Source organism: Piliocolobus tephrosceles, chromosome 5, assembly GCF_002776525.5.
Source record: "Piliocolobus tephrosceles isolate RC106 chromosome 5, ASM277652v3, whole genome shotgun sequence".
Classification (NCBI taxonomy): Eukaryota; Metazoa; Chordata; class Mammalia; order Primates; family Cercopithecidae; genus Piliocolobus; species Piliocolobus tephrosceles.
In genome coordinates, this window is record NC_045438.1 from 93,545,340 (window position 1) to 93,566,092 (window position 20,753).

The following is a 20,753-nucleotide window of genomic DNA, read 5'->3' on the forward strand; positions in this document are numbered from 1 at the left end:
CTAACTGAATACCCTTGATTTCTTTCTCTTGCCTGATTGCCCTAGCCAGAACTTCCAACACTATGTTGAATAGGAGTGGTGAGAGAGGGCATCCCTGTCTTGTGCCAGTTTTCAAAGGGAATTTTTCCAGTTTTTGCCCATTCAGTATGATATTGGCTGTGGGTTTGTCATAAATAGCTCTTATTATATTGAGGTACGTTCCATCAATACCGAATTTATTGAGCATTTTTAGCATGAAGGGCTGTTGAATTTTGTCAAAAGCCTTTTCTGCATCTATTGAGATAATCATGTGGTTCTTGTCTTTGGTTCTGTTTATATGCTGGATTACGTTTATTGATTTGCGAATGTTGAACCAGCCTTGCATCCCAGGGATGAAGCCCACTTGATCATGGTGGATAAGCTTTTTGATGTGCTGCTGAATCCGGTTTGCCAGTATTTTATTGAGGATTTTTGCATCGATGGTCATCAGGGATACTGGTCTAAAATTCTCTTTTTTTGTTGTGTCTCTGCCAGACTTTGGTATCAGGATGATGTTGGCCTCATAAAATGAGTTAGGGAGGATTCCCTCTTTTTCTACTGATTGGAATAGTTTCAGAAGGAATGGTACCAGCTCCTCCTTGTACCTCTGGTAGAATTCAGCTGTGAATCCCTCTGGTCCTGGACTTTTTTTGGTTGGTAGGCTATTAATTATTGTCTCAATTTCAGAGCCTGCTATTGGTCTATTCAGGGATTCAACTTCTTCCTGGTTTAGTCTTGGGAGAGTGTAAGTGTCCAGGAAATTATCCATTTCTTCTAGATTTTCTAGTTGATTTGTGTAGCAGTGTTTATAGTATTCTCTGATGGTAATTTGTATTTCTGTGGGGTCGGTGGTGATATCCCCTTTATCATTTTTTTATTGCGTCTATTTGATTCCTCTTTCTCTTCTTCTTTATCAGTCTTGCTAGCGGTCTGTCAATTTTGTTGATCTTTTCAAAAAACCAACTCCTGGATTCATTGATTTTTTGAAGGGTTTTTTGTGTGTCTATCTCCTTCAGTTCTGCTCTGATCTTAGTTATTTCTTGCCTTCTGCTAGCTTTTGAGTGTTTGCTCTTGCCTGTCTAGTTCGTTTAATTGTGATGTTAGAGCGTCAATTTTAGATCTTTCCTGCTTTCTCTTGTGGACATTTAGTGCTATAAATTTCCCTCTACACACTGCTTTAAATGTGTCCCAGAGATTCTGGTATGTTGTATCTTTTTTCTCATTGGTTTCAAAGAACATCTTTATTTCTGCCTTCATTTCGTTATGTACCCAGTAGTCATTCAGGAGCGGGTTGTTCAGTTTCCATGTAGTTGAGCAATTTTGATTGAGTTTCTTAGTCCTAAGTTCTAGTTTGATTGCACTGTGGTCTGAGAGACAGTTTGTTATAATTTCTGTTCTTTTACATTTGCTGAGGAGTGCTTTACTTCCAATTATGTGGTCAATTTTGAAATAAGTGCGATGTGGTGCTGAGAAGAATGTATATTCTGTTGATTTGGGGTGGAGAGTTCTATAGTTGTCTATTAGGTCTGCTTGGTGCAGAGATGAGTTCAATTCCTGGATATCCTTGTTAACTTTCTGTCTTGTTGATCTGTCTAATGTTGACAGTGGAGTGTTGAAGTCTCCCATTATTATTGTATGGGAGTCTAAGTCTCTTTGCAAGTCTCTAAGGATTTGCTTTATGAATCTGGGTGCTCCTGTATTGGCTGCATATATATTTAGGATAGTTAGCTCTTCCTGTTGAATTGATCCCTTTACCATTATGTAATGGCCTTCTTTGTCTCTTTTGATCTTTGATGGTTTAAAGTCTGTTTTATCAGAGACTAGGATTGCAACCCCTGTTTTTTTTTGTTCTCCATTTGCTTGGTAGATCTTCCTCCCTCCCTTTATTTTGAGCCTATGTATGTCTCTGCATGTGAGATGGGTCTCCTGAATACAGCAGACTGATGGGTCTTGACTCTTCATCCAGTTGGCCAGTCTGTGTCTTTTAATTGGAGCATTTAGTCCATTTACATTTAAGGTTAATATAGTTATGTGTGAACTTGATCCTGCCATTATGATATTAACTGGTTATTTTGCTCGTTAGTTGATGCAGTTTCTTCCTAGCCTTGATGGTCTTTACATTTTGGCATTTTTTGCAATGGCTGGTACCGGTTGTTCCTTTCCATGTTTAGGGTTTCCTTCAGGGTCTCTTGTAAGGCAGGCCTGGTGGTGACAAAAATCTCTAAGCATTTGCTTATCTGTAAAGGATTTTCTTTCTCCTGCACTTATGAAACTTAGTTTGGCTGGATATGAAATTCTGGCTTTAAAGTTCTTTTCTTTAAGAACATTGAATATTGGCCCCCACTCTCTTCTGGCTTGTAGAGTTTCTGCCGAGAGATCTGCTGTTAGTCTGATGGGCTTCCCATTGTGGGTAACCCGACTTTTCTCTCTGGCTGCCCTTAAGATTCTTTCCTTCATTTCAACTTTGGTGAATCTGGCAATTATGTGTCTTGGAGTTGCTCTTCTCGAGGAGTATCTTTGTGGCATTCTCTGTATTTCCTGAATTTGAATGTTGGCCTGCCCTACTAGGTTGGGGAAGTTCTCCTGGATGATATCCTGAAGAGTGTTTTCCAACTTGGTTCCATTTTCCCCCTCACTTTCAGGCACCCCAATCAGACATAGATTTGGTGTTTTTACATAATCCCATACTTCTTGCAGGCTTTGTTCATTTCTTTTTCTTCTTTTTTCTTTTGGTTTCTCTTCTCGCTTCATTTCATTCATTTGATCCTCAGTCACTGATACTCTTTCTTCCAGTTGATCGAGTCAGTTTGAAGCTTGTGCATTTGTCACGTATTTCTCGTGTCATGGTTTTCATCTCTGTCATTTCGTTTATGGCCTTCTCTGCATTAATGAGTCTAGCTGTCAATTCTTCCACTCTTTTTTCACGATTTTTAGTTTCTTTGCACTGGGTACGTAATTCCTCCTTTAGCTCTGAGAAGTTTGATGGACTGAAGCCTTCTTCTCTCATCTCGTCAAAGTCATTCTCAGGTCATTGCTTCAGGTCCACTCCAGACCCTGTTTCCCTGGGTATCAGCAGCAGAGGTTGCAGAAGATAGAATATTGCTGAACAGCGAGTTTACCTGTCTGATTATTACTTTGGAAGCTTCCTCTCAGGGGTGTACTCCACCCTGTGAGGTGTGGGGTGTCAGACTGCCCCTAGTGTGGCATGTCTCCCAGCTAGGCTACTCAGGGGTCAGGGACCCACTTGAGCAGACAGTCTGTCCCTTCTCAGATCTCAACTTCCATGTTGGGAGATCCACTGCTCTCTTCAAAGCTATCAGACAGAGTTGTTTGCGTCTGCAGAGGTTCCTGCTGCTTTTGTTATTGTTGTTAACTGTGCCCTGTCCCCAGAGGTGGCATCTACAGAGACAGGCAGGTTTCCTTGAGCTGCCGTGAGCTCCACCCAGTTCGAGCTTCCCAGCGGCTTTGTTTACCTACTTAAGTCTCAGCAATGGCGGGCGCCCCTCCCCCAGCCTCGCTACTGCCTTGTGGTTAGATTGCAGACTGCTGTGTTAGCTATGAGGGAGGCTCCGTGGGCGTGGGACCCTCCTGGCCAGGTGTGGGATATAATCTCCTGGTGTGCCTGTTTGCTTAAAGCTCAGTATTGGGGTGGGAGTTACCCGATTTTCCAGGTGTTGTGTGTCTCAGTTCCCCTGGCTAGGAAAAGGGATTCCCTTCCCCCTTGCACTTCCCAGGTGAGGTGATGCCTCGCCCTGCTTCAGCTCTCACTGGTCGGGCTGCAGCAGCTGACCAGCACTGATTGTCCAGCACTCCCTAGTGAGATGACCCCAGTACCTCAGTTGAAAATGCAGAAATCACCAGTCTTCTGTGTCGCTCGCACTGGGAGTTGGATACTGGAGCTCTTCCTATTCAGCCAAACTCGGGATTTTTTCTTTTTTCTCTTACTTATTTGTTTGAGTTCATTGTAGATTCTAGATATTAGTTTTTTGTCAGATGTATAGATTGTGTAGATTTTCTCCCACTCTGTGGGTTTTCTGTTTACTCTGCTGACTGCTCCTTTTGCCGTGCAAAAGCTTTTTAGTTTAATCAAGTCCCAGCTATTTATGTTTGTTTTTATTGCATTTGCTTTTGGGTTCTTGGTCATGAAATCCTTGCTTAAGCCAATGCCTGGAAGGGTTTTTCCAATGTTATCTTCTAGAATTTTTATAGTTTCAGGTCTTAAGTCTTTAATCCATCTTGAATTTATTTTTCATAAGGTGAGAGATGAGGATCCAGTTTCATTCTCCTACATGTGGCTAGCCAATTATCCCAGCACCATTTGTTGAATAGAGTGTCCTTTCCCCACGTAATGTTTTTGTTTGCTTTGTCCAAGGTCAGTTGGCTGTAAGTATTTGGGTTTATTTCTGTGTTCCCTGATCTGTTCCATTGGTCTGTGCACCTATTTTTATACCAGTACCACAGTTTTGGTGACTAGGGCCTTAGAGTATATTTTGACGTCAGGTAGTGTGATGCCTCCAGATTTGTTCTTTTTGCTTAGTCTTGCTTTAGCTATGCAGGCTCCTTTTTGGTTTCATATTAATTTTAGAATTGTTTTTTCTAATTCTTTGAAGAATGATGGTGGTATTTTGATGGGGATTGCATTGAGTTTTTAGATTGCTTTTGGCTGTATAGTCATTTTCACAATATTGATTCTGCCAATTGATGAGCATGGGATGTGTTTCCATATGTTTGTGTCATCTATGATTTTCAGTAGTGTTTTGTAGTTTTCTTATACAGGTCTTTTGATTGCTTGGTTAGGTATATTTGTAAATAGTTTATTTTTTGCAGCTATTGTAAAAGGGGTTGAGTTCTTGATTTGATTCTCTGCTTAGTCGTTGTTGTATAGAAAAGCTACTGATTTGTGTACATTAATCTTGTATCTAGAAACTTTGCTGAATTGTTTTATCAGTTGTAGGAGCTTTCTGGAGGAGTCCTTAGGGTTTTCAAGGTAAATGATCGTATCATCAACAAACAATGACAGTTTGACTTCCTCTTTACCGACTTGGAAGCCCTTTATTTCTTTCTGTTGTCCCACTGCTCTGGCTAGGACTTCCAGTAATGTGTTGAAGAGAAGTGGTGAGAGTGGGCATCCTTGTCTTGTTTCAGTTCTCAGAGGAAATGCTTTCAACTTTCCCCATTCAGTATTATGTTGGCTGTGGGTTTGTCATAGATGGCTCTTATTACATTAAGGTATGTCCCTTGTATGCTGATGTTGCTGAGAGCTTTAATCATAAAGCGATGCTGGATTTTGTCAAATGCTTTTTCTGAGTCTATTGAGATGATCATGTGATTTTTGTTTTTAATTCTGTTTATGTGGTGTATCACATTTATTGACTTGTGTATGTTAAACCATCCCTGCATCCCTGGTATGAAACCTACTTGATCAGGTTGGATTATCTTTTTGATATGTTGTTGGATTCAGTTAGCTAGTATTTTGTTAAGGATTTTAATATCAATGTTCATCAAGGATATTGGTCTGCAGTTTTCTTTTTTGGTTGTGTCCTTTCCTGATTTTGGTATTATGGTGATGAATTAGGAAGGGTTCCTTCTTTTTTAATCTTGTGGAATAGTGTCAAAATAACTGGTACAAATTCTTCTTTGAATGCCTGGTAGAATTCTACTGTGAATCTGTCTGGTCCTGTACTTTTTTTTTTGTTGGTAGTTTTTAAATTACCGTATCAATCTTGCTGCTTGTTATTGGTCTGTTCAGGGTATGTAATTCTTCCTGATTTAAGCTATGATAGTTTATGTGCATAAAGGTATTCATAGTAGCCTTGAATGATCTTTTGTATTTCAGTGGTGTCAGTTGTAATATCTCCTGTTTCATTTCTTAGTAAGGTTATTTGGATTTTCTCTCTTCTCTTTTTGCTTAATCTTGCTAATGGTCTATCAATTTTATTTATCTTTTCAAAGAACCAGCTTTTTGTTTCATTTATCTTGTATTTTTTTTTCAATTTCATTTATTTCTGCTCTGATCTTGGTAATTTTCTTTCTTCTGCTAGGTTTGGGTTTGGTTTGTTCTTTTTTCTCTAGTTCCTTGAAGTGTAAACTTAGAATGTCAGTTTGTGCTCTTTCAGTCTTTTTGATATAGGCTCTTAGGGCTATGAACTTTCCTCTTAGCACTGCCTTTGCTGTATCCCAGAGGTTTTGATAAATTGTGTCATTATTGTCATTCAGTTTGAAAAATTTTTAAATTTTCATTTTGATTTCATTTTTGACCCAATGTTCATTCGGGAGCAGGTTATTTAATTTTTATATACTTGCATGGTTCTGAAGATTCTTTTTGGAATTGATTTCAATTTTTATTCCACTGTAGCCTGAGAGAGTGCTTGATATAATTTCAATTTTCTTTCATTTGTTGAGCCTCGTTTTATGGCCTATTATATGGTCTATCTTGCAGAAAGTTCCATGTGCTGTTGAATACAATGTGTATTCTGCAGTTGTTGGATGAAATGTTCTGTATAAATCTATGAAGTCCATTTGTTCCAAGGTATAATTTAAATCCATTGTTTATTTGTTGATTTCCTGTCTTGATGACCTATCTAGCACTGTCAGTGAAGACAGGGCCTCAATCCCTTCTAGCTTAAAGGGTTTCTCCTGAGAAATCTGACACTATTTTTTTTTTTTTTTTAATAGATTAACTGGTGCTTTGTCTCATAGCTCATAAGATTCTTTCCTTCATCTTAACTTTGGATAATCTGATGACAATGTGCCCAGGTGAAGATCTTTCTGCAGTGAATTTCCTAGGTGTTCTTTGTGCTTCTTGTGTTTGGATGCCTAGGTCTCTAGAAAGGCTGGGGAAGTTTTCCTCGATTATTTCCCTGAATATGTTTTCCAAGCTTTTAGAATTCTCTTCTTCCTCAGGAACATGGATTATTCTTAAGTTTGTTCATTTTACATAATCCCAGACTTCTTGGAGACTTTGTTCATATTTTTCTTATTCTTTTTTCTTAGTCTTTCTTGAATTGGGTTAATTCAAAGACCTTGTCTTTGAGCTCTGAATTTCTTTCTTGTACACGTATAATTCTATTGCTGAGACCTTCCAGAGCATTTCCAAAAGTGTGTCCAGAGTTTCCTGAATTTTTGATTGTTTTTTTCTTTAAGCTATCTGTTTCCTTGAATATTTCTGCCTTCACTTCTTGTATCATTTTTTGGATTTCTTTGCATTGGGGTTTGCCTTTCTCTGGCCCCTCCCTGATTAGCTTAATAACTAACCTCTTGAATACCTTTTCAGTTAAATCAGGAATTTCTTCTTGGTTTGGATCAATGCTGGAGAGCTAGTGTGATTTTTGGGGGTGTGGAATAACCTTGTTCTCTTATATTCCGGGTTGGTTTTCTGTTTCCTTCTCATTTGGGTAGGCTCTGTCAGAGGGAAGGTCTAGGGCTGAAGACTTGTTCAGATTCTTTTGTCCCATAGGGTGTTCCCTTGATGTAGTACTCTCCCCCTTTTCCTATGGATGTGGCTTCCTGTGAGCCAAACTGCAGTGATTATTATCTCTCTTCTGGGTCTAGTCACCCAGAGAGTTTACCTGACTCTGGGCTGGTACTGGGGGTTGTCTGCACAGAGTGCTGTGATGTGAACTGTCTATAGGTCTCTCAGCCATAGATACCAGTGTCTGTTTCTGTGCAGGTGGCTGGGGGTGTGTGCAATATACTCTGTGAGGGTTCTTAGCTTTGATGGTTTAATGCTCTACTTTTGTGCTTGTTGGCCTCCTGCCAGGAGGTGGCACTTTCTATAAAGCATCAGCTGTAGTAGTATAGAGAGGGACCGGAAGTGAATGGGCCCCTAGAACTCCCAAGATTATATGCCCGTTGTCTTCCACTACCAGGGTGGATAGGGAAGGACCATCAGCTGGGGGCGGAGGTAGGTGTGTCTGAACTGAGACTCTCCTTGGGTGGGTCTTGCTGTGGCTTCTGTGGGGGATGGGGGTGAGATTCTGAGGTTACTGGAGTTGGGTACCTAGGGCGATTGTGGCTGCCTGTGATAAGTCATGCAGGTAGTTGGGGAAGTTGGGGAAAACCCAGTTTCCATGCAAACTGAAGGGCTGGTCTCACTCCCACCATGCCCTCCCCAACAGCCCTGTGTCTGTTTCCAGGTGGCGGGCAAGAAGGGCTTGAAAAGTTGCTCCAGGCTACCTGCCTTCCAGCTGCAAAAGAAAAGGGTTTGGTTTTTCCACTGCCTGTGCAGTGTGCACACTGGATTTGTACCTTCCCTTGATTTCTGGCTAGGAGGCTTCTCACCCTGTTCAAATTGTTACAAAGTTCAGCTAGAGACTTCCTTCTCCCTGTGGAGTTTTACCCCCTTGCTCCTCTGGTCACCCTCCCAATGGATCCCTGTTGTGCCAGGCAGTAATGGTCTGCTAGGGGATGCAGTGAGCTCCCAGGACCTTTCTGCTGCTTCCTCTACCCCTGTATTTTGCTCGGCTCTCTAAATTGACTCAGCTCCAGGTAAAGTCAGAAACTTCTCCCACAAGCAGACCTTCAGCCTCTCTAATAGGGGTGTGTTTGGGAGACGAGGGTCTCCCTTTCCCACTTCCACAGTTGGGACACTCACAGTATTTGGGGTGTTTCTTAGGTCCTGCAGAAGCAGTCTGCTTCCTTCAGAGGGTCTATGGGTCCTCTCGAGATTGATGATTTGTTCTTGCAGTCAATCTAGAGCTAAAATTCACAATGCAAACTTCCACAGGCTGCTCTGAACAGAGCTGCAATCTAGTCCTGCCTCCCATCCTCCATGATTGCCTGTATCTCTATCTCTCTAAGTGTAACTTTTAATAAAAAGCAAATAAGCAATATCAAGGCTTCTGGTTTTTATGAAGATAATGAATCTACCAGGGCTGTTGGCTTGCTTCCTCAAATAAACTTTGGAGAAATGGTAGAATCAAAGAACAGAAATGGATTCAATGAACTAACAACAACAAAAATCCACGAAGAAACCCTTGGAGATACTGAAGTCTGTTCTCACCTACTGTGCATATAGAAGGTAGATGACTGCAGCCCAGAGTAGAATGTGTCAGTAGGATAACTTGTTGAAAGAATGCAATGGATAAGATAAGCAATAGCTTAGAAATATGTGGAGGATGATTATCCAGCCTAACGAAATGTGGTGAAATAGATTCCACAGGACTAAGCAAATTCATAGCAAGGGACTGAAGTTTCACCGTAGGGCTCAGTGCACTTCCTCACAGGAGTATAGTCATGGAGCCCAGAAACACAGGACTCAAAGGAGAAGTAGAAATGAAGAGGTTTTGAATGTGCAAGAAAAGTCACTTCAAATCAGACCCAGTGACTATGGGCGACATCGTTGCAAATTTCTAAACTTTGCAAGAAGACAGTAATATCTCAAATACTAGTTCTCTGAGACAGGTGTATTTTCTCTACATCTCTACTACATATAGAGTTATTATTATTAATAGAATTAAATGAGAAGATGAAATGAAAGTGCTAAGCCCAGAACTAGGAAAATAGTGAGTGCTTAATAAACATTAGTCATCAGTTAAATTAGATTCAAGATCAGTCTAATATGTAGGATACTCCTTGAGTGGCTAATTGAATTTACTTGATAAAATCTCTGTTTTGCTGCTCATTTCCTTCTATACAACTATCAAAAGAAAAGGTCTTATTATGATGCAGGAAAAAATAAATAATGCCTATGAAAATGAGGTATACTTGCATGAACATCAATGAGTCGACAAGCAGAAGTACCCAGGAAATCCTTTGGGGGGAATAAACATAAATGATATTGTTGGAGAGTATTAGAAGTTGCTTGGTGTGATGCATAGAACATGTATGATGTATTCTTGAAATAGATTACATAAATTGCACAGAGGCAAGGGCTAATGAAGACAGGGCTTTTCCTTTCGTGAACAGGTATTGGTTGGCTTATTTAGTTAAAATCAGACATTACTTTAACAATTTATTTTGTAAAAGGTAAAGAGAGTAATAGAGTGAATTGCTTTGCTAGTACTAATTCTGGCCAAAAAAGAGTCATTAGTTGGTAAAATGGGAGTGATTAATACTTGGGGATAAAACAAATTTTTATTATGTCAAGTTAGAAAAAGACAGAAAAATAGAGAGTGATATAACAAACATGCAAGTATTGGATCCTTAGATCACTTGGATTTAATAATTGCTTACATTTTGCAAAAAATTAGTTCTCTCTTTGGTTTTCAAATATTGCCAAATATCAATATGAAAAATAGGAAGTTAGCAATAACATTTTGATAACTCAAAAATGAAGGAATGGAGCTATTTATCAGGATAGTACTTCCCTCTCCTAATTTCATATCATACCTGATGTTTATTTTTGAAATTCCATTCGTATTTTGGGTGAATTCAAGTTTTTCATAAGTAATCTACATCTGTGTCATTCCCCCCTTTGAAACAAGTGGGTGGCCATTTATTCTCAATGGGATGCACTATTTTTGATGTTGAAAATAGATCATTTCAATGAAATATTTTAGCTCTGAGGACCCATTACATAGAAAATAATAGCAATCAATAATATAATTTTTATTGAGATGGAAAGTAATGATTCTGGGAAATATCTGTATATATACAAAAAAATGCTCTATTTCAAAATATATATTGAATTTGTAAATAAAATCATACTTCATCTTTATATACTGCTCTTCCTTCTAAGAGCTAAAACATTCTTTCAAATTTCTTTCTTTATTTATTTCCATCATAACTCTATGATGTAGACAAGAAGGTATAGATGTAATTTAATCATTAACATTTTAAGGGGAAAATGTATCTTTTGAAATTTTATTGGAAAGTTGAGAGGATATAGCTTATGGCTCTTGCTAAGAACTGTGAAGATCATAAAATGAAACATATAAATTTATAGTGCATATATCCATTTTTTCCTGAAAATTTATATATTGATGCTTATAACCCATAAAGTAGAAAAAATTAAACTCATAAAAATGCTATATGTTTTGTTTTATGACTGTAGATGCTGTGATATGTCATTGTATCTCTGAAAGCCATGTGTTTGTCTATGGTAAATCCTGAAATCATAAAATCAGTTTAAATATATCCCTGGATGGAAAGTGATTAATAGAGAAGAATGTTTCAGACTTGAAGAAGTCGTGTTACATAACAAATAAGAAAGATCACTAATGCTGTTTAACATAATACTCTACTAGGTTTCTGACAATTTAAACCCTGTGTATATAATTCTCATTACAACATTGGAAATAATATCTTTCATTGAATAATACATTTCAAAATATTATTAGTGGTAACCTATTGTTGTAGAGATTGTAGAGCATTTTATTTTTCTATTCATATTTCCTAATATTTTAAACAGTTTTTTAATATTAAGAGAGCAAATACATGTTTTTCCAAAGAAAGAATGTCTTTGTGAATTCTTAGAATTACCAAACCATGGCATTAGAGAAAATAAAGATTCTTTGATGTACTTTTAAGTTATTGCTGTTGTAATTCCTGCATGTTTAAGGATTTGGGATTATGATCTATTAATCATTATTTGTTAAGCATCCCTTATGGAATTAACACTTTAATATGTATTATGGGACAAAAAGATGATCAATTCTGAAATTTTCTTGTAATGAGCACAAATAGTCTTTATAGACAAAACGTGCACAGTAAAAATTAGAGAACTGTCAAAAGCTGAATTGCATCACTGACAGACAGTTCAGAGAACAGAGAAACCAGGCAGGAGCAGCCTGTGAATTGATGAAGATGAGATTGGAGCTTGGCTTTGAAAGAAGTACAATTAAGGAGCCTTGGAAGTCAGGGCATAGAGGAAATAATTTTCTTATGTACTAGGCCATAGGGATGAATATCATCTGGATTAAGCAAATTATAGGGGAAATTCTGTTAGGAGAATTAGTCTACATGTTCTCTGCTAAATAAGGAAAAATAGGCAGAGGAGGCTGGCTATCCCTGATTTGCCATCTCTTTTATTTCCTATAGGGAAATAACCAGGGGATTTTCAGTAGGGTAGAGGGCCATCCATTGCCCAGCCTTCCTTACACTTAAGAGTGGCCCAGAGGTTATGTTCTAGCCAGGGGCTTGTGAGTGAAAATGGCACGTGATATTTCCAGAGACATGTCCTTAAGGGAAGAGGCTGTTCTACTTATCTCCACTTCCTCCATCCTGCTGCTGCCATGGGAGAGAGAAACGATCTTCTATCTAAATGTATGTTAGCTTGAGTTTCTATTTTCATGCAGCTAAACCTGTATCTTAACTAGTATACAATTTGGTATATGAAATGGAGTACTGCATATAATGAGAACTTAAATAGCTGCATTTGTTGGATGGTTTCAAGTATATAGACATTGCAGAATGTAAGGGGGAGGCATTTTTATTAATGGTGTGGCAAAGCTATGGACAATGTGCCTCTGATAACTGGACAGGCAGATTATGGGCCAAGTTAGCCAATAACTCCAGGGGAATGGTGAAAAAAAAAAAAACCAGTGTCTGTTCGCTGCCCCTTTTGTAGAAGGCTCCACAAGAGAGGGGAGAAGTCAGGCAAGTTTATAAGTAGAAATAGAGGGAATACAGCTCAGCTGAGGGACTCTGTGTTTAAGGCAATATTAGATGACTGGGAGTCTAGTAATTTGGGGCTTATAGTACTGAAAAAGTCAACTGATTCTGTAATCCAAATTTAAGGAATTATAGAACTGTCGGCTTTGGCAGGAGATAAGAATAGACCCACAAACCTTTTCAGTCACCTTCGTTAGACTATGGGAACTGGTGTACCTGCAAAGATGAAATTAAGAATGTTGCCTTGCCACCCAAGCCTGCTGCCTCAGTTGGCTTTCAGGAACTGCCAGTTACTCCAGAGAGTGTTCTAGCCACAGGACAGAGGATAGTAAGTAAAATGTCAGTCTTAAATTCTAAAAACGATGTGCTGATGAATCTTCAGCAGTACTTAACTCTTGAAATCTAAAAGACTAGAAGCCTTGTATGATTTTGAGGGAATATTATTGCCAAACAACCCATACATCAGCCCTGCAAAAACTTGAGATTTTCTGACCTTGAAAGCAATTTGCAAATCTGTAAACCTACATTAGTGGGAAGTAGGTTGTGAAAGCTGTGTAGTCCCACTTCAGAGGTATCTAAGGAGGATAATGGAAAAGAAAGAACCCCCTCACCCTGAAAACCAGAGACCTCTGAGGAAAATGGACAAGCAGACAGCAAAACTGAGGTCTTCTAGCTTGGCTAGTAGAGACAGTTGTGAGAGCGCTGGGAGTTTTCACTATATGGTCCAGTGGTATATGATAATTGAGCAGCTTTTATTGTGATTGTGCTCTACCTACTCCAGCGCTGGGTTGGAGTGCTGCATAAGTTAACTTGCCTTATTGTTATTATTATTTTTTTTTTGTAAATGACTAGACCATATCAGGATTTGATGTAAAGCAGTACGTATCACTGAAAAAGTTTCCAACTGATGCAGTAATTGGATATAGCCATGAGGTAGTATCCTTTGGGTCTTGGTTTGTATATTGCATATTTTAGAAGTGTGCTGCACCATTCAGGCATCACTTTAAGAGAGCTTCTCCAGCAAAGAGTGTAATCACTGGCAACCTGAACTTCAGTACCTTCGAGATCCATCAAAGTGTTCTAGCAGAGGACATGCTCTCTCTGACTCTCTCTGGGCAACTCTAGCCAATGATTGAGCATTGTTGGGGTTCTAGGTACTGGTCACTGCTGCCCAAGATGGGACCCAGCACAGGATAATTTTTGCTCTGTAGCTCCCTCTTGGACTGATTGAGTGTGGTGGAGAAGTACCACAATCTGGGTTCTTCCTACTGAAGATTCCTCCTTCCTTCTTTTCCTTTCACAGGTTTCAAACCTACATTGAGGTCTGAAGGTTTTTTCAACCAACTCCCACTCCCTGTCCCATTTGTCTTTCACAGGCATCCACATCCAATACATCTCCCACACTTCTAAGTCTGCCCTGACCACTGCTTCTTAGAGGTTCTGAACCCACACAGGTGTATTGTTCATTGTAGAGACAAGTAATATGCCAGTATTGTATTTCCTTTTGTGTGAGGTACAAAGTAACCATCCCTGTACCATCTAATGGAGAATGTTCCTTGTATCAAGTTCAAATATTCTCCTTTTTACAGTTCACCAAATGCTTTGTTTATCCTCAAGTTTTTCCAGCCTCCCAGCCTTATTTATTACTTGTTCTCATTTTCTCTCTAAGTCTTCCCACAGAAAACATTCTGTTCTCTGGCCCTGGTCTTTACTAGCACTCTCTAGAACAGCTGTGTGGATGTCATCCTGGAATTTTGCTTCATTCCTCTCTTAGTTTGGGCATCACTGTTTCTGAAAACATTATGCTTTCTTCCTTTGTTTTGATGGAATACTTGCCTATTTTCTTGAGATACATTTTTATTCCTAAGAAATGGTGCATTTAAGTAAACTTCTGAGTCCTTGCATGTTAAAAAAAAATTTTTTATGATGTTCTTTTTGGTGGTTATAGGATTAGTTATAGAAATCCGGGTTGAAATAAATTTTTCCTGGGAACTTTGAAGACCTTTCTCCATTGCCTTTCTACATTCTATGTTCTGATGAGCAAGCTAATGTCTTTGACTCTTATTCCTTTGCAGGTGAGCTGTATTTTCTCCTTGGCAGTTATTTGGGTCTCCTCTTTATCCTTAGAGGTATAACATTTTTTTCCAGGACACATTTAAGTCCTGGGCATAGAATGAATTCTTTCAGTCTGAAAACTGGATCCACCTTAGGGAAATTATCTATGAGCATTTCCGTGATAATCTTTCCTCTCTTCTTTTTTTCTCTAATTTGTATTTGGATGTAAAACCTCTGGAATAGCCCGTTGGATCTTTTGCCTTGTCTGTCATTTTTAAGTTTCCTTATATTGTAATTTGGGAGATTTGTTTAGATTTATTTTCTAAGTTTTCTATTAAATTTTTATTTTGGCAAACATATTGTAATTCCCAAAGGTTATTTTTCTTGTAATTCAATAATTCCTCTTTCATACGATGTTATAGTTATTTTATAAATGCAGTATTTTTTAAAAGTTAATTAGAGGAAAATAAGTCACATTCAAGAGAATGTGATCTGCATATAGACATATGTATATGTGTGTAATAAATGTATAACAAAATGAATACCCATGCACCTCTCACCATGGTTAAACAGCATAAAAGCTCCTGTGTTCTCCCTCTTCATCATGTGCCCCTCCCCTGCAGAGGTAACACCTACACTGAAGGTTGTGATAGTCATTCCTTTGTTATTAAAAATAGTTTTACCACCTATGTATGTACTACTAAACAATTATCCTTTGGTTTTGCCTGCTTTTACATTTTATAAATAGATTTGTAATGCATTTTTTAGTGAATTGCTCACTTGATTTATTGAAATTGCTCATTTACCAATAGCTTCTATCCTGTTATATTTGTAGTTGATGGCTTATACCTTAAAAAAGCATTATCATCATTTTAATGAAGCCTCAGGAGGTAAAGGAGATAAACATATGTGCTCCACTTGTCATATTACATTAGAAGGCCAGATGAGATTTAAAAGAATTAATCTGTGAATCATGCTATTTCATTAATTCATACTTGGTCTTATTAGCATATAGGTATTTATTATATGTGTATATCTAATACTAACAATTTACAAATATTTTGTAATTTTAAATCTGCACTAAATGCTTTTATGGAAGTAGTAGATTAACTGGGCTTTGGGGTCAGTCAAACCTGGGTTAAAATCTCTACTCCACTACCTTTTAGTCAACAGATATTGGGTAAATCACTTAGTTTCTAAAATCTCCTATTTCCTTCTCTGTAAATGAAGATAATAATACCTACCCCAAACTGTTATTTGATGGTTTAATGAGGTAGTGTATGTGAAAGACTTAACCTACCATTCAGCATGTGGGAAGTAATAAATGTAAGTCTTGTTTTTATCCCTGATTAAAGAAGAGTGACTTTTTTTTTGTCCTGCTACATTTCACAAACAGGGCTAGGTTCACAACCTGTGCAGTCACACAGGGGTCTGCACTCAGAAAGGCTCCATGCTTGATTAATGCTCTGCTATCATTGTCTTGAAATTATTAATAATTTTATCTTTAAATTTGTGTTGTGTAAGGGAGGTCCAGTGGGCAATGCAGCATATGCATAAACAGAGGTGGTACATTTAGTATGTGTGTCCAGCTCTCTTTGCAGCCCCGTTCACATAGAGTGTTCGCAGTGCTCCCTGAGCACAAAATTCCAGTGAATGCGTAGTGCATGGCAGTTCAGCGAGATTCAAACAAGTATAGAAGAAGTGTTATGTCTGTGGCTAAGTGGGGGTGCTCATAGTCACAAGAGGCCACACTTTGTTTGAACCAGAACTTGCTTTGAATGCAGAAAGAAGGCAGTGGCACCCTAAGAAACACAAATGACCACAGAAACCTATCGTTTCCTTTTTTATTCATGTTGCTTCCCACTATTTGTCAACTACTTCTGCTGGAAATAACATACAAAAGGAAATGTTGGGTAACCCACAGTTCCTTTTCCTTTCAGTCCTTTCCTACTCATCAGTAAGCCAAAGGTAGAGAGTGTTGGTAGAATATGCTGGCACCAAAAGATGAAATAAAAACAATTAAGTTAGTTTTGTGCATCATTTACACTCCTCTGCTAAGAATGAAATACATACGTATATCTGAGCTATGAAATATGAATTGTGTAATTTTTGACTATCCTGTATACCAGTTAAATGTCCTTATATTTTAAAACTGCTATGGCCACAAAAAAGAGTGAAACATGTATTTTGCAGTAACATGGATGGAACTGGAGGCTATTATCCTAAGCAGAATAACTCAGAAACAGAAAACTCAAGACTGCATGTTCTCCTTTATAAGTGGGAGCTAAACAAGGGGTGCACATGGACCTACAGAGGGAAATAAAGACACTGGGGACTCCAAGAGGGAGTGTAACAGGACCTATTGCTACAATGTTCACTATTCAGGTGATGGGTACACTAGAAGTCCAAACTCACTACTACAAAATATACCCATGTAATAAACCTGCACATGGGCCCTGAATCTACTTTTTTTTAATTAAAAAATAAACAGTTTTTCAAACTTAGATTGTCACAAGTAACAAATAAAAGACAACACAAGAAGTCAAGAGAGAGACCATGGAAGAAAGGAAACAACTTTATATTTAGGACTTCAACAGCACTGTTTTTTCCCAGCATTTTAAACAAGAGGTCCTGTGCTTTCATTTTACGCTAGGCCTCACAAATTACATAGCAGGCCCTGTTCATAAGAACATTTAGTGAATAACAAAGTCTGCTTTTTATCAGCACAGTCTGGAAAAATGATAGCCACTAAGTTGGACTTGTAATTTCTTTTATGACAGTTGGAGACAATATCATAGAGTACAATCTAATCTTGCATTTAGTTAATTAATTGTTTCTGCTGAATTGGTGAGTACAGGCCAAATAACCTTGCTTAAATGCGGAAAGTGGAAGAGAAAGAGAGAGTAAATCCATCATTGTGTTTCAATAATTTCAGGAGAAAAAATTACACACAAGATTGTGTGGAGAGGGTACCAAAAGGAGTTCCCTTTGGGGCTATTTTACCCCTTTAAAACATTGTGTGTTAGTGTGCTTAGAAGCATCTACGATCCAGTGCCACCCTAGGCTTCTGCCATAATCCTGCTAGGCTAATTGGTGTCTGGAAACATGATGGGAGAGACAGAATAAACGACTTTTTCTTTTTCTTTTTTAATCCATGAGAAAGAATTCACATGAGCTTCATTTGCTAATTAAGGACCAAGGAGTAATAACATCAGTAGATGACACTAGTGTGTAAAATTACATCCTTTTTTTGTATTTTTTAAAAATTGAGCTTGTAATATTTTAAATAATTTTGACAGATAATGTGCTATAAAAGGGGATAGCCAAGATGAAAGCCACTGACAGCAGAAAGACAAAAAAGATTAAGGATCCTATCAACAGGGCTGAAGGGAAGTTTCAGGGAAGAGTTTCAAGAAAGTTTTTCTTGTTATGAGATACTTCTGAAGGAAGCATGAGGGCGATGGATGGTTTCAGATTTTGAGCCTCAACACCCCACTGTAATATTTGATTGTGTGATATTTGTTCACAAAGACATCTAAATACTGCAGCAGTCTCTCTGGTTCGAATGCCTTAAAATGGTAGCTGCCATTAGGTGGCACTGTGTGCTTGTTTGTGTAGACCAATTTTGTTTTAAAGGATATTCTTTATTGAGAATTAAGGACCTAATGAAAAGGATTAAGAAGTCAAAGAAAGCCAGTTTTGTTTAATATACATAGATAAATTAATGCACACAAGTACTTCTTTGTGGAGACATTTAGAATGCTTTTCTTTGTAAAATAGTTATTTTATTTTTTATTTTTTTTCTTTTTTATTATACTTTTAAGTTCTAGGGTACATGTGCACAACGTGCAGGTTTGTTACATATGTAAACACGTGCTTGTTGCTGTGCTGCATCCATTAACTCGTCATTTACATTAGATATATCTCCTAATGCTATCCCTTCCCCTCCCCCGACCTCACAACAGGTCCCAGTGTGTGATGTTCCCCTTCCTGTGTCCAAGCGTTCTCATTGTTCAATTCCCACCTATGAGTGAGAACATGCGGTGTTTGGTTTTCTTAAAGTGCTTTTAATATGTGAGGTTGGCATACGGTTAAACCCAGGGTTGATAGGAAAGGATAAAAGGCAAGTTATAACATATGAAGAAAGCAAGGAAGTAAAATGTTGTTGCCTTTTTAAGAGGCCATTGCTACCCTTTTACTTTTCCTTCTTATTGACAGTTGTCATTTATTACAGTGTAATATTGCTGGCCTGCTCTTAATCTTCAACCAGAGTCTGGATTCTTTGGGGGGATCTTTGCTCTGTGAGACACTGCAGACATTTTCTTTCTGGCCTAACTGCTTTAGTGACTTGTAGGTTATGTTAGAAGTAAATAAGAAATAGGGTACTTTAGGAGTAAAAAACTTCAAACTTTAAAAAAAAAATTATTTTTAATTTTGTGGATTCATAATTGATATATATATATATATTTATGGGGTACATAATATATCTTGATACAGGCATGCAACGTGGAATAATCACATCATGCAAAATGGGGTATCCATCCCCTCAAGCATTTATCCTTTGTGTTACCAACAACCTAATTATACTCTTTTAGTCATGTTAGAATGTACAATTAAATTATTTACTATAGTCACCCTATTGTCCTATCAAATGGTGTGTCTTATTCATTCTTTTTTTTTTTTTTTTTTTTTTTTTTTTTGGCGGTGGTCTCCAACGTTTTTGGCATGAGGAACCAGTTACATGAAATTTTCCCATATACTGGGAGTTGTGGGGATGGATTTAGGACAAAACTGTTCCACTTCAGATCGTCAGGCGTTAGTTAGGTTCTCATAAGGAGCACGCAACCTAGATCCCTCGCATGTGCAGTTCATAATAGGGCTCATGCTCCTGTGAGAATCTAATGCCCAGCTGATCTGGCAGGAGGGAGAGCTCAGGCAGTAATGCTCAGTTGTCCACTGCTCACCTCCTGTTACGTGACCATTACTGGTCTGTGGCCGGGTTGGTGGGGCGAGGTGGGGGGCGGTTTTTGGGGAACCCTGTTTTTTTGTACCCATTAACCATCCCCACCTTTCCCTCTCTGCCACTCCACTACCCTTCCCAGCTTCTGGTAACCATTCTTCTACTCTCCATCTCTATGAGTTCAATTGCTTTGATTTTTAGATCCCACAAATAAATGACAAAATGTGAAGTTTGTCTTTCTGCCCCTGGCTTATTTCACTTAGTTCAATGACCTCTAGTTCCATCCATGTTGTTGTAAATGACAGGATCTCATTCTTTTTAATAACTGAATAGTACTGCATTGTGTAAATGTACCACATTTTCTTTATCCAGTCATCTATTGATGAACATTTAGGTTGCTTCCAAATCTTGGCTATTGTGAACAGTGCTACAACAAATGTGGGGGTGCAGATACCTCTTTGATATACTGATTTCCTTACTTTTTGGTATATACACAGCAGTAGGATTGCTGGATCATATGATAGATCTAGTTTTAGTTTTTTGAGGAACCTCTAAACTGTTCTCCATAGTGGTTGTACTAATTTACATTCCCACCAACAGTGTACCAGGATTCCCTTTACTCCACATCCTCGCCAGCCGTTGTTACTGCCTGTCTTTTAGATGAAAGCCATTTTAACTGAGATGAATTGATATCTCATTGTAGTTTTATGAATCCCTTGTCAGATGTGTGGTTTGTAAATATTTTCTCATTCTGTGGGTTGTCTGTTCAGTTTGCTGATAGTTTTCTTTGCTGTGAAGAAACTTTTTAACCTGATGTTATCCCATTTATCCATTTTTGCTTTTGTTGCCTGTGCTTATGGGGTATTACTCAAGAAATTTTGCCCAGATCAATGTTCTGGAGAGTTTTCCCAATGTTTTCTTGTAGCAGTTTTATAGTTTGAGGTCTTAGATTTAAGTCTTTAATGCATTTAAATTCGATTTTTGCATATGGAAAGAGATAGTGGTTGTATCGTCGGATCTCACGTTACTATAAAGAACTACCTTGGAGTGGATAATTTATAAAGACAAGAGGTTTAATTGACTCACATTTCCACAGGTCGTACAGGAAGCATGGCTGGGGAGGTCTCAGGAAACTTATAATCATGGCAGAAGGTGAAGAGGGAGGAGG